Source organism: Gambusia affinis, linkage group LG11, assembly GCF_019740435.1.
Source record: "Gambusia affinis linkage group LG11, SWU_Gaff_1.0, whole genome shotgun sequence".
NCBI lineage: Eukaryota > Metazoa > Chordata > Actinopteri > Cyprinodontiformes > Poeciliidae > Gambusia > Gambusia affinis.
This window is the reverse complement of record NC_057878.1, coordinates 25,021,173-25,036,936: the sequence shown is the minus strand read 5'-3', so window position 1 is coordinate 25,036,936 and position 15,764 is coordinate 25,021,173.

Below are 15,764 nucleotides of genomic sequence, written 5' to 3'. Positions count from 1 at the left end.
ACATGTTCCTGTTTCCACCTCAGGCTTTGAATCTAAACAGATCTGATACCTCTGATCTATGAAGGAACACTGTAAAGTTTTAATCCAGTTTGAAAACCTCATACAAAGACAGTCTGGTAAAGATCTAAAGGATCAAATCTGTGATATAACAGCTTTCCTCAAATTTTCCTTCCTCTTTTCATGATCATGTTGCCTGACCACATGAACTAATCAGCTGATCTTCATGGCAACCTGAGCCAATTTTAGAAAGGTTGCTCAAATCTAGTCACTCGTTCTTCCTAATTTACAATCAGCACACACATTGAAGCTGATTGAAGTGACATCTTCAGGATTATTTGATTCAGATGTGAATAAAAAAGTGACCTGGTTTCCTGGATATCTCTCTTCTCCATCATACAGATATTTCAGGATATTTTCATCCTAAAGGGTTGACCAGGCGTAAATTAGAGACAGATGCCACATGCTTATAACACACTACAGAAGTCACAATCACTTGACAGTTTCAAGCCTGGTTCCCCAACAGCCAAACTCGAACTTTGACCTATTGTAAAAGACGATTAGGATCTCAATTCATCTTTATTTCTTCCATTTTATTTCTTCCATCTGTCACAGACTAATGGCTGAGTGTTTAGCTTTCATGTTCCAGTAGTTTCACCCCCCTATTTTACCCAGGTAACTCCAGCTGCAGAAACTACAGTATATCTTCTCTTATCAACGAAATAAGCTAGTTCTGTGAAATTGAGTGTTTAAGACATGGAACAATTACATTAAAAGTTAGTTTATCAGCATTAGGAGTTTTACTTGAATTAGATCTTATCCAAGATAAAGTCTGGATAAGATGGAAAAACAGAAATAAAGGTCTAGTTCAAGTTCTCCTGTTTTAAAGTTGATCTGAGAGGAAGATCTGTGCTGCTGTGAGGATCTCAGATGGAATCCGACAAGTTCTGACCACAAAGACCCAGAGAGCAGACCCTCCCTCTGAGACTGACCACATGAATAATGGATGTGAGCGCGCTCAGAGCTGATACCAACAACATGAATACAGAATCACAATCCTGTTGTTTTTCTTGTGTGAGGAAACTGGAGGGCAGAAGATGTGAGGAACTCTTCAGCAGACAAACAGTCGATAAAAGTCATGTTTGGAAAAAACTGGAAAAATGTCAGTGAAGACCTCAGAGAAGCTGAGACATTCATCATCCTGCAGGTTTTATTGGAGCTCCATTGACCTCCCACAGGAGGAAGAGAGCTGCTCCTCCTCCTCATGTCTGATGTGCAGCAGGTCGCTCCAATTATCTACTTCCTAATTATCTAAAGTGATCAGATGAAGTGGATGTGATCACCTGCAGCGCTGGGGCGGTTCTGACCCACATGACCCATCTGTAGATATTAATTACTGCATTAAAGATGGAACCTCTGCTAACCTGCAGCCAAACAGGAGCTGCTCTGATGATTAAACTCTTCAACACGGAGAGGAAGAGGAGAACCGATCGGGCTCCACCGGTGTGACTTCAGTCTGAGCCGGTGGGTCCCTCAGAGGACTGAAGGGCCTCTGAGTGTTAACAGGATTATAGAGTTCACCTCTGGCTCTGCTCCACCAGAACCAACCGGAGTTGCTCTGTTTCTGGCTCTGATCCAGAACCTGCTGCTCCGCCGGGGCCGGCTCAGGAAACAACAGCTGGAAGGTAATTTGTTCTGTTAGCAGAGGGTAATTACTGAGCTAATGTTTACCTGGAGGAGACGACGGGGCCCTCAGGGGCCACACATCGACCCTGAGACCACAGAGAGAAGCTGGAGCATCAGACTCACCTGAAGGGGAAACAGACAGACTCTGAGGATCCTTCAGGAAAACAAAGTGACAGAAACTATACAGCAGACCAGAGCTCTGCTGATATTAATGAGGATGTTGTGTCATCGAGGCACAAATATGCTGCTAACACGCAGCATATTTGATTTGATTGATATGACACTAATCATATGTTGTTTGATTTTGCAAATATAGACTGGCTGGTTGACCTCGATGACCTCTGGAATAATTTGTTAATATCTTTAAAATGATAGCGGCACAAACTAAAAATCTTGCTGCACAAACATTAGACACCAGTTTAGTTTAATTTGAAGAAGGATGTGAGAGCCAGTTTCTCTCAGCTGAACTGAACTTCTGTGTTCAGGAAAATCTGCTGGTTGATCTCTGAGGAGAGAACATCAACCTGAGGAATCTCACCTCTGACCTCTCCAAAGTAAAGCAGAACCCATCAGCTCTTGATCTGCTTCCACCTTCATGTGACTGTGAGTTTCCAGATGTGATCCACCTCATCCTGCAGCATGCTGCTGATCAGACCTGCTGTGATCCAACACCGGGAGCCGACTGAAGCGTCAGCATCCCGACGTCACGCCTCCAGCAGATGCTCACCGTTCCAACACTCCGACAACACGGCAGCGGCACACAGCAGGATTATTCCGAGGTTTAATCCCGATTTTATCTCCTGGGTTTAATCCGCTCCTGCAGGTCGGATTATTTCATCTCTCCGTCTGTCCGTGTGTAAACTGTTGGTGTTCTCCTTCAGTTTGTCTTTTTGTTTCTCGTTTGAAGTTTATTGATTCAGCAGCCTGAGAACTGGCAGACACAGAGCTGATGTGAGATCTGTTCAGACCCAACCTGAGGAACCACAGACTGACTGAAGACCAAACGGGAGCAGATCTGACTCCATCCAGGTAGTTTGGACTAAAATATTCTTATGAAACTTTGGCGTCTCGTTTAAGCTGTTGGTTCTGATCCAAATTAGAAAAAATGGAAACTGATTAATTCAAAATAAAATAAGTAAATTTTCCCAACACGTTTTTTAATGTAAAGCTTAGTCAGTCATTATTTGTTTCATTGGCTGAAAGAGGAACATTAATGTGATCAGAATCTTTAATATACTGATGACCACATCAACTCTACAGATGTCAGAACATCTGGACAGTCCAGTCCTCGTCCAGAAGACGCTCCTTGCAGCCATTTTTTCTTCTGATCTCGTTCTTTCAGTCACTCAGCTCCTGACTAAAGGTGAAGGCAGCAGCAAGGACTGACTGCTAACTTCACTGTGACAGATCTGAGGTGAAAGAATAAAAGACTGAAGCTCAGATGTGTCCAATGAAGGTCTGATGTCTGAGTTAAAAGGTGTTAAAGTTCCACTTTATGATAAAAAAAAAAAAGAACAACAACAAAAAATAAAATCCTGGAAAAATTAAAACAGAAATGAAACCGAGAAAGATTTCATTTGTCTTAATTAGATTTTGTTACCAGTGTGAGTTTTCTCCACAGCTTTGAACCTTTCTCTTTGAATGTTTCACATCAGAGTGTTGACCCTCTGTTAGACCTGAGTTTCCCCTCAGGTGTCTCCCCTGATCTCCACCTGCTGCTGGATCTGATGCTTTCATCACCACGGTAACGTAAACCCAGATCTCGGTCTAGCAGGTTTCTGTCTCACTGAGCTTCCCCTGACTCCCTCATCAGCAGGTGTCTCTCTGATTCCTGCGCTCCCATGACCACCAGGTGATGTTGAGCCCAGAGCTGTGTCTTCCAGGTTTCTGTCCTCTGATCTGAGGTCAGCTGCTCCTGTGGAACATCAAACATGGCCTCCTCTTGTTTGTGCAGCAGAGGGGAGGGTGGAAGTGGTGCATAAGGGGTAGAAATAACAGCGAGGAGAGCACCTCTTCACATAAATAACCCCATGGTCCCCCTAGAGCAGGGCTGATAAGAGAGGGAGGAAGGGGAAAGAACCCTCCTCCTGCAGGAATTCAAAGCAGCCTGGATTTAATTTGCATTCGGGGAACGATAGCGAAGCGCAAGGCAGCAGTTGGAGCGCGCAGAGCGAGGCGGCGTGCCCGGCAGCGCTGCCAGACAGGACAGTCTGGGGGCCACCTGGTCCTCGCTTTAATCCGGCAATATTTCATTCGGAGCGTCAGGATCGTGCTCTGCCTTTGATGTGCGTTTGTCCCGTGGACACAACATTAAAGACTCTCCTTCAAGCCGGGGCAAATTCAAATACCGTTACCTTCTTCTAAGGATTTCAAATGTGCTTAAATATGCCCTTTAATGGTGTATTTTCCTCCATCCGTCAGCTCAATAAATTAGTTCCCCCTGCGAGGAGAGGCCCCGGTGCTGCGCGGCTCTGATTGGCTGGGAGAGGCACGGCTTCATTTATCTGTTGTTTCTTACTTTTAATGTGACGAAGGAGAGCTGGGAGAACTAAAGCAGAACCTGAGTTCAGGTCTTCATCAAAAGACGTCTCACAGAGAACAGCTAAAGCCTTTAAATAGGCCATTTGAGATTAAATCAGAACCAGAACAGCAGAACTGAAGTTGTGTTTTCTCTGCCTGGCGATGATCAGAAGTCTTTCTGTCAGAACTTTGAAGATGAAGGCAACTTTAAAGACTTTACTCTGAAGATAAAAAGATCAGAGCCCATCAGGATCCCAACAAACAGAATCAGATGAATGGTGTTTACAACTTTTATTCAGGAAAACATGAACAAACTCACTTAGATTCAAGCCCTTCTCTTTAGACTGCAGGTCATAAATAATCCTTTTTACAATTTTACTTTTTAGTTTGCTAAGGTTGTTCACAAACAAATAATATGCAAAACATAAACATATGTATGAAAGAGAAAACGTGAGGATATCAGATAAAAAGTGATGATATTAAGCTTGTAAAATCAAACTCACGCAATAATGGCCAACATAATGTTCATGACTACAGCAGTTACAGGAAGCGTCTCCAGCCGCCATCCAGGTGATTTCATGAGCATCCTGCATCACACCTGAGTTAATATCTGGTGAGCACATCTTCAGGTTCTACAGAAATGGAATTATGAGCTATTAATTTGATTCAGGTGTGTTTGACCAGGGATGCATTTATAAGCGGAAGATTTTAAGAGATGGAATTCAGGTGAAATGTAACCGGAGAGCACTGATGTGCATTAAACACTAAAATTTCTCCAACCAACTGTCACTCCATGTTTTGCTTGTGAAGGTTTAACTGCACTACAAACTTTATTCCAAAGACAACATCGGTCAAAGCAAACTCTTCCAGTCTAGTAATAAACTGATCAGTCGGTTTGTAGCAGCAGTTGAACACACTCTCCTTCACTTAGCTCAGACACAGAGAAAATAAGTCTCAACCGAAGCTAATCATCGACATAGAGGACAATTATTCTGAGAGAGCTGCTATTGGTCTATTTAATTAAGTAATATGTGAACCTCATGCTGTGTCCCTTTTTCCACACCCTCCTGTCGGCTGCCTCCTGAATTATTTGCATTCATTGAGTTTTTCAGAACTCCTCAATGTGCCGAGTTTGGATCTGCATCTAGGTTCTCTTCAGACAGTTATGACAACATCAAGCTTTTTTCTCCTGTATTTATTCACCCAGGCAACAGAAACATGGAAATGCTCAGACTTTATGGTGCCAAAGTTATGACTGATCAGAAGATCTGAAACTCTTGGTTTGCAATAGAGGAAGTATCAGAAGTTGTCATCGTGTGTTTATAAAATATTGTGTGCAATAATGAAGCTGCTGATGAAGCTGTTGAATACTTCAGTTTTCCAGGGTAAAAATAACCCACCTACATAAAAAATACTTCACTGTCAGCTTCTAAATGGGTTTCTATTTTACTGATTTCTTGCTTACTTTAATAAAAAAAAAAGATTCATGTCTTTTTACTTAATCACATTAAATCCAGAAGTTGGAAAGTAATAGACTAAAACATATTTACAATTTCTAAAGGAGTTTAAAAGGCTATACTTTTCACTGAAACAGCCTCTAGATATCTTCCTCTTTTTTTAAGTGGGTTTTTCTGTGTCTCTGCGGGAAAACCCTTGACCTTTAACAATAAGAAGGAACTGTGGTCTAACTATATACAGCCCCGCGTCTAAAAGAGTTTATATAGCAGCTGCTATGTGGTTATTGGGTACGTTGAGCAGCAACAACCATGTAATTATTGGTTTCGGTCGGGATGGAAACAAGTTATTCTCTCCAGATGCATTAAATGTTGTGTGTAGACGTAGTTTTTTTTGGGTTTTTTTGTTATGGTAAAGTATAAATTTTGATATAAATTTACATTTTGATAAAAAAAGGCTTGTTCTTTGCACTTTTTCCAAAGCAGACCCTCCCACTCCTGTTGGACACTTATTATTCACTTCACTTGATTTTTATACGATTGCTTCACTTTCACTTTAAGACTTTGTTGGAGTGATCTGACTAAGTAAATATTGACGTGATGTTAAATTAATTAACGGTTCTTGTTTTTCTGAAAGAACTTCACAGCTTAAGAAAGCAGAAAATTTGAACTTTAAGATTAAAATGAACACCCTTCAGGTGGAGCATCTGCATGCAGGACTGTGGATGAATCCCAGCTGGAACCTCCCACCTTGTAGGTCCCGGGTCTGACCCAGAACCAGGAGTTTAACGTCTGTGATGTTCACTTCACAATCATCTCTAAATCCTCTTAAATCTTAAAGAAAGCAGCAGCTTCCTGCAGCAGGATGATTAAACTTTTCTGACCAGAACACGGCGATGAAGGCGAGCCTCCTCTTAATCGTCCCGACAACAGGAAACACTTCCAGCTTCAGGAGGTTTTAAAGATTAGGAAGCTCCGCTGCTTCTTTCAGCCACGAATGAAAAGCGAAGATAAGCTCCTGCAGTCATCTGAAGGAGGGGATCTCAGCAGGGACAAAGGTGAAGAGAGAAAACATGTAAATAACAAATCAGGAAAAGAGCATTTCAGAAGCATCAGAGAGACACTGACAACATCATTACTGTTAAAACACAATCAGGGATGCAAAGGTCAGGATCTCCTCTCTGGAACAGAACCACAACCACAACCATAGGATGGAGGAACCAACACTCTGCAACATCTCTGACAAATTCAGAAAAAGTAATAAAACACTGCTATCTTAAATTCTGAAAGTCTCTTTGGTTTGAAAATGTTCATTTTATTTATGATCGCTACAGAAAAATAAGAAAAACATCTGAAAGGTGGCCAGAAGTGGGTATTGTTTTTCTAAAATAATGAATTTTAAGTACAGGAATCTTAAAACCAATTTTTAGTTATTTAGTCGGACTGCTTTGCAGATGTTTTCTGAGCAGCTTCCACCTCTTTTTGCACCGACTTCCAGTGAAGAGAAGAATCCGTCAGTCAGAGGCGTCTCTCACTGACACAATGAAACAGAAAGAGATTCTTTAATTTGGCAGCAGCTGAGGGTCTTTTTTCCTCCACTAAAGTCCTGAATAATTAAAGAGCAGAGCTGCTGCCGACGCTTCGCTTTAAACGGCTGCTAAATTAAACATGAACTACAGTTCTTACAGTGACAATAGGGAGCTGAGCGCTGCTGCTCTGACTGATTTACAGGAACAAACACTTGTGAAAGTGCAGGAAAACAGTTTCATCAGATCTGGCCTTAGTGGAGGAATGTTCCCACACAATGGATCATTATCTGACGGCTGCATTCAGAAACAATTCAGACAACAAGAAGGTTTTAATTGTCTTTGTTGTAGCGGAGGTGAAAAATTAAGCACAACTAACGATTATTTTAGTAATCGTTTATTCTGATTATTGATTAATCGGATGCAAAATTGACACATTCTGCAGATTTTTCATCTAACTGCTTCTGTCTTTTTATGCAATATTAGAAATACATTTAAAGATTTAAGCAAACAAATAATTCAATGCCTTTTTGAATAAGAAAATAAAAATTTTACTGCCTACATTTTAATAACACAGAATTTCATTAATGACTGCTTGAAAGTTTGCAACAAAAAAAGCATTTTCAGTTAATAAAATTCTTTCAACATGGGTAGAAAACATTTGCAGGCAAAGGTTTTAAATGCAAAAAGTAAATAGTTTTCAATCAATCAATCAAGTTTATTTGCATAGCACATTTCAGAAACAAGGCAGTTCAAAGTGCCATATAAAGTTTTAATACAGATTTTGCTTAATTATTGTTTTTAGTGTATCGTTCAACCAGCAAATGGCCTTTTTTGAGTCTGTATGATTACTTTAGTAATTGTTTCATTACAATTAATCCTATCAATCATTTCAGTCCTACACAGAACCATTGAGATCAGCTGAAAAACACTGAATCACTCTCTAAAACAGGAGGAACAGGTGTGTGTGTTTGTGTGTTCCTGTGGTTTCCAGCTGTGATCATGGTGATAATAACCTGAATTTATGAAAAACAAACATGTTTCCTGACGTAAACCCAGAGATGGAGAGTTGGCATCCAGCTTGTAATCTGGGCATTAATCCACCACCGTCCTGCTCTCTCTGTTTGTCTCAAGAACCAAATTAAAGTCACTTCAGCCCGTAAGCAGCTTTGAAGAGTGAAGCTCAAAATACCTTTCCTCTGCCGCCGAGCCAAGATCAGACTGCTAAAACCCGCAGATTAACTCCAGCTCATCTGGACGGCACGAAAGGTGCCCACATGTTGATGAGGTTGAGATCCCGGCGGCCCAGAGGTCAGCAACACCACATCATTAAGAGCAGCAGCAGCAGCTGGTCGGGGGACGAACAGATCCTTATCACCTCCACCCAGCAGCTCAGAACTAACCGGACTGGATCAGAACTCTGACTCAACAGAACTCTGCACATCCTGGAAATGATTTTATTGCTGTTCTAGGTTAGTCATGATACTTTACCACAGGAATACACAGACAAATCTGTTAATAGATTCTAAATGCCTGAATGGAGATCGCTTTTCACTTTTCATTTACGCTTTAGCTAAGCACATCATCTTTTCTCAGTTCTATCTTCTATTTTTTTCTTTTTGGTTCAGCAGTATCTATCTATCTATCTATCTATCTATCTATCTATCTATCTATCTATCTATCTATCTATCTATCTATCTTTCTTTCTATCTAAATTTCAACAGAACCTCCACACAAAACTTCTTCAGATCTTCTACATGTCTCATGTTTGGGTCGTTTCTAGATCAGTTCTGATCATTGGATCAGGTTCCGTTTGTACCAGAAATGGTACAAACATTAGATGTTTTAATCCCTACGTCTGGTCTCACAGCTGTGGTGTTTCCGTCAAATAAGAAACGTGAATAAATTTGTTCACACAATAAGTCAGTAAAAAACATCATCCTCCAACTGCTTCCTGTTGCCTTCTTCATGTTTCTGCCAGTAGTAACATCCAGTTGCTGATCATGTGACTGGTGTGAAGCGAAAAAAGTGCTTACACTGCATTTTAGCGAAACACACAGATTTTGATGGAGCCAAAGAAACCACCTCATCCAAGCGCAAAAATGTCTCATTAAAAAATCTGTATTTTTCCAAAGTTGTCAATAAGCTAATTTATTTTCGTAGTTCCAGTTTGTGCATTTATGTTGTCAATGGAAACGCAGCTCCCAATTCTATGTTGTCTGCTGTGGTTCTCATTAATGTCTGACCTCTGGTGTGGTTTCATCATCCGGCTGTTGTTTCTTCCCTGTTGTTTTCTGTTTTCTGCAGATTGTTTGTTGCAGCAATGAGATCCAAACACCAGTTAATGATGGGAGTCTCAGCGGCGCCGCGGACACCAGATCCCGTCTTTGTTTCCTCTGCGGAGGCTTCGGGCTGGACGCTTCAAACCGGCATGAAAAATTCAGCAGCTCCATTCGAACTTCTGCTTCTTTTTTATTATTTTTGCATCATTAAAGGAGTTTTTATGAGCCTTTTGAGAAGAACCAGAGCCTGAGGCAGGTCTTTTTGTGTTTAAAACCAGAGTTGAATTTGATTTAAAGTTGAGTTGGAGACAACAACCCGAGCAGATCACACAAGCACAGAGAAACAAGACTCAGAGGAATCAATATATGTCTAAACTAGCAAAGATTTCAGCTTCAAATGATCAGAATGAAGTAACTTCAAATAAGATGAAGGTTTAAATCTGAATCATCTCGACCCGTCTGCAGCTGATGGAGGTTTGAGCTGCAGCTTTCAGAACAACATGGACCCATCCTCTGTTATCCCGTCTTTATTTCCACTGGAATATTTTCCCATCAGCTCAACATCAACCTGAGAGTCTGATCCGAGGTCAGCGGCGGCTCCTGTTTCTGTCTCTGTTTGTGTTGGTGCCCACAGCTAGGAGGGGCCCGGGGCCCCCGAGGCCCTCAGGTGTCGATATCTGAGCGACAGGAAGTCGCTGCGTTTCAGGGCGAGGTAGAGGAGGAGGATGAAGGACAGCAGCTGCATAAATACTGCCATCCTCTTTTCCTTCCCATCAGCCACCTCTGCTGCAGTGATGCTGACACCTGATCAAGTCTGATGTCACCGCGAGCAACGGAGAGCCTGAAACAGAGACGGGTCGGAGCCGGTCCAACGGGACCTCGGAGGGATCAGGGACGAGCGAAAAGCAGCTACATAAACAGAGGAACGATAGAGAACACAGCAAACAGCAACTCTGCTCCAGGATCCAACGTTTCCATGTGTTACTGTTGATCTCTAGGTGTTTTACTGGGATTCTTCCACTCGTGTGAAATTAGTAAACATGATCTCTGTATAAATCCAACTCTTCTCTGAAGGCCGCAGAGGTTTATAAGAAGCCATTAATGAACAAACAGCATCATGGAGGTAGAGGAACACAGCAGACAAGATGGAGAACGTTGTGGAGGAGTTTAAAGCAAAGTTAGAAGATAAACCAAAGCTTTGAACATCTGATAGAGCGCTGATCTATCATCTGAAAATGGAAAATATTTGACACAACTCCAGCTGTACAAAGATATAATGGTCCATCAAATCAGATGTAGACAAGGAGATGATTACTACATTTTTCAGACTATAAGCAACACTGTTTTTCAGTAGCATGGCTAGTTATGCGACTCATAGTCAGGTGTGACTTCTATATGTTTTTCTTCCTCTTCATGATGCATTTTTGGACTTATGCGTTAAATGTAAGTTGATACTGAACCAAGGATTAAACGTTTCCTTCTGCAGCCAGGAAAAAACGTAATCTGCACATGGATGGTTGAAGTACGTCCAGCAGGGAGAGGTCAGTGGCGCCGTTACATCTCCATGCTTTGGTAATAAATATAAAAGATTTTGCAGGCGGGGCTGCTTGGTGTTATCGCTTCATGCAATGCAATCGGCTCTCTGAGAAATGGATACTGGTGTGTCAGAGACTGTCAGCAGATTTCCAAGCCAAAGGCAACAGTTTCTGTAAGGTCATTGAAAAGAAAGTAACTAAACACAATGTGTCACTGGAAGCTTGTCAAAGTAGATCAGAAGATGGAAGAAATCCTGTCAGAAATAAAACTGAGAGATTGAAGTTGAGTTATTGCACAAAGAAAGGTTCAGATGTGTAAAGCGGCTCAGAGGGTTTGAATACTTTTGTGATGCATGATAAATACTGACAGCAGGACACAGAGAAGCAGCTTCAGAAACACTGAAGTTTACAGAAACTTCTGCAGATGCCACGGAGATCTTTACTACTTTGACCATCAGAGTTATTGCAAAGGCGACAGAGCAGAAGCACAGGGACATCGGGTTCCTGAGGGGCCCCAAGGGCCCCAACAACACTCATTAACACCCAGATGAACATGTTTTTCTTTAATTACGAAGTGTTTTAGTTTCTGCAGGCAAGTTGAGCTTAATCAGATAAACGATGAAGCAATCTGAACAAAGTTTTTTTTCAATATTTATCCCATCTCTCGTTGTCCAGGGCATAAAAACATATCAGGATGTTTTAATTTCATAATTAAGTGATAATGAAGTCTGTCAGCTTCATGTGAAAACACCACAGAAACATTTCTGTGGGTTAAAAACAAACTGAATGATTCGATTTACAAGTTCCTTCTGCCTGTAGGTCCTCAGAAAACATTTTCTCCAGGAAATAGACACGTCCTGCACTCTTATTATAGCTTATTCGTTTTTAACCTTCCTACAAATACTTTATTTATCCAGGTAAGGCATAGAATAAATAAGCAGTGCTCTTTAGATCTATTATTCTGTTTTGCATTTAAATGTATTTAATAAACAATTTGAACTGGATATAGAGCAAAGTTCTGCAGACTGACTAAAATCTTTGACATCTCACCAGAAGTCCCAGAAACACTCTTGTTGTTTCCGACTTTAATCACAATTTGATCTCCTGCAGCTTCCTGACAGATTAATCATCTCCTCGCAGCTTCAACACAAATTAACCACCCAGTTTTCGTGCTAATTTTAACCGTAATCCTGCCGTTGATGGACGCAGCCGTTGGACCTCTGAACAACTTGGAACAACTCTGAGGGTCCGTGCTGTTTGGATTATTTTGGATTAAGATGCAATTCCCTTTTTAATCTCCCTGCTTGAAGATTGAGCAGTGACACTCGGAAATCCTCGTCCGGATGCTCAAACTTTCTGATCATCGCTTTCACTCACCCCAAACCTTCTGTCAGAAGATTATCTGCTGTCGAGGATCTGAAGAACTGCTCTGAACGTGAGCGTCTGCTGCTGCTGCTGCTGCTGCTGGTCTTCGTCTGATCTGATCTGATCTGATCTGATCTGATCTGATCTGATCTGATCTGCCGTTTCAGGAGCTCCTGAGAGCTTCATTTCATGCTGTTTTTATTTCATCATAGTCCAGGCCTGGTAGACTCAGCAGATCCATAAAATTAATGCAATTACACATGTAAGAGCAGGTGGACATAAAAGAATGAATGTTTAAGTAAATCTGCAAAAGTTAACAATTACATTTTAGATATTTACATTTTTACTATCTCATCTGCAGCATCAAGAGATTCAGTGCGAGTCTGTGAGTGTTGGAGGGACATTTCATTACTGACTTCAATCATCCTTTTCTGCTCAGGTCTAAATGACAGAGTAAGTTCATCAGTTTATGGATAGACAGGCTTAAATTATAAATTAATATTATCCACTCCAACACTTCTGTTTTTAACATGTCTGCTTCCTCATCGATGTTTTGTTGGGACTCTAATTACATACACAAAATAAAACACATCCAAAACTGAACAATGGTTAACTTTACAGTTTTCATGTATATCCATTGTACTGAGCTGCCATGATGGCAACAAGTATGTTGGATCGTTTTATCGTTTAATAAAGTACAAATAAAGACAAAACATTTTTAGTTCAGGTTCTATATAAGTAAATTATTCAAATGAACTCAAACCAGACGTTAAAATTTGACACATGTAGATATAGTGTCTGAGAAAATTTACCAAATTTTTAGCTGAGAACAAAAAGTTTCAACTCAACTGAATCAAAGGTTTCATACAGAAAAGAAAACCTTCCGATTCCTGAGTTCAAATATGAATTCATTTGTTTTCTGCTGTATTTTATTATTATATTTTATTTTTTAAAGATTCCTTAGATTAATTTTCCAGTGTGAGCTCAGACATGATGTAACTGACGGTAATCTTCATCCGGCTCTGAAGCCGTCTGCTGCAGCAGATCTAATTTACTTTTACAAACAAACTAATCAACGTAAAAGGTCCAGTTAGACGTTAACGGCCCGTTAACCGCGGCTGCAGCCAATGTTCTGATCAGGAAAAGGAGCGAAGGTTACAGAAAGGACTGGAGACGTCCTGTAAAGCAGAACGAGTTCAGCAGAATGAGATTTATGTCCTCTGGTTCTGGTACTGAACAGAACCACAAACAAGAAAACATCTAATTAAAGGAACATTTCACTGATGATTACATCAGGAATCTGTTTCAGATCTGTTTAAATCTGAAACCTAAAACTGGTTTAGAGTTACTCAGAAACAGCCATAGTGTCAGGTGAAGTTTAAAGTGCCACTTGAGAAGTTTTGGGTAGAACAGATTTACAGACAAAGATCTTAAATGTAAAATGTATATATTTTTGTAAACCTTTGGTCTAATTATTGCTCTGAATGTGTTGTTCTTTCAGAAATTGGCCCTTTTTTGAGTCTGTACTCCGATTAGCTATTATTCCATCACTAAATTAGTTGATGATAATTTCAATAATCAATTTATTGAGATTAATTCGGCTAATCTCAGATTTCTCTAAGCATTTTAAATTTTATTTGTGATTTTAGAAATGTATTTATTTATCTAGTTTAACATTTTTGTCCTATTTGAAGAAGACGACTCTTTAGGCCTTACCAGAACCTGAACATGATTCTCTAGGGCAGAACGGCTCGCCAACATTTTCCACAGAGGAGTCATGCCCCCGGTTAACACCCACTTGGGCCATTGGTAGGATCCGGTGGAAGAGGGGGTTTTTTGGACTCACCTGTCTGTGATTATACAGACACCAGCTCATGTGACTCCTGTCGGGTTTCTGAATTGACCCAGATCTACGTCTGATATTTCTGGGTTCATGGAATCGGTTCTGATGGATCCGGTTCTAGAAAACCCTCCAGAAGTGACTGATTCTGACCCAGTTCCGGTCCGCCCCGCAGCATCAGCTTGTTAATGCACTCTGACGTCTGCAGCCGCTCGTCAGGAGAGGCGACACTGATCCAGATCGCATCAGCCGGGCCCGGGGCCACTGAGCATGCTCAGTGTTGCTCCTCACAACACTCCCCCGAGGGCTCATTTATTAAACTGAATGTGTCCACTGTTAGTGCACGACAACACACCAACACACTCCTCTGCATGGAGTCTGTCTGATCTCTGAGCTGCTGAAATAAAATGTAAAAATCTCATATTTTATTTCTTTGATTGCTGAGAAAAAAAGTTCTGGTTCTGGTTCTTAACATCTCGGTGCTACATCTGCTCCACCAGACTCTGATCCTCATCGGTTCTGATGCTGTCAAACCGGATCGTCTTCAGCTCCGTAATGAACTGCGGGAATATTCATCACGTGCTCGCCTCGCGCGCGCAGCGCTGACTACACGAAGCGGGACAACATGTTTACTGTCACTGGCTGTTAACTGTTAGTGGACCGGGTCAGAACTTTGATGGTTCTGACCCGGTTCAGGACAACAGGTTGGATCATGAAACCATGACAACGGGCCATCAGGTGATGGATGTTTCAGGTGAGTTTTGATTCCTCAGCTGATGATCGCAGAGGTCACCATACTCAAACTTGATTGGCTCTGAGCAAATGATGGAGGGAAATTACATATCATATATTTGTTTGAGTGTCTTTGCTGTTTTTATGTGTTGGTTTCTACTGTGTGTGAGTTTTATGCCGTCCTGATGTTTGAACCAGTCAGCCCAGAGCATTTCCTGTTCACGGTGACTGTAGTTTGTGTAAATCTGCCTTTGTGTTGCTCTGTGATGAACAGACGTCAGGAGGAGTTTGTTGGTTTGATGCTGCAGGAGTTAGAGTCTCAATCAAAAACGAGCAGCGTTCCTCCTGCAGCAGCATGGAGGCTGCCATTTGGTGATAATACGTCAGTCTGCAGAGAAGCCTTGAAGCAGCAAATGGAAGATCTGAACCAGTCGGGTTCTTTCAATTCACGCTGTCACATGTCTCAGTCTGAACCAGGTTTTACTCAACTATCCACTTAAACATCTCATTCCTAGTTACAACATTTGAACAGAAACCTACAGCTGTTCTGGTTCTTCTCTGCTAATGATGAAATATAAACTCTTACAGCTTTCTGAAGGCTTTTCTTCAGAAACAACACGACTGTGGTTGGAGATCAAATGGTTTCTAAATCACTTTCCTTCCAGCTTCACCTACAGCTCTGATTTAAAGTCTGCAGCTCTGGATTAAACCATCGGAGCAGCTGCTATGACTGATGACCTTCTTTGGAGGCATTCAGGGGCAGTTAGGAATACAGGACTCTTTTTATTCAGGATTTAGAGACGATTGATCAAGGACTGACTGAACCT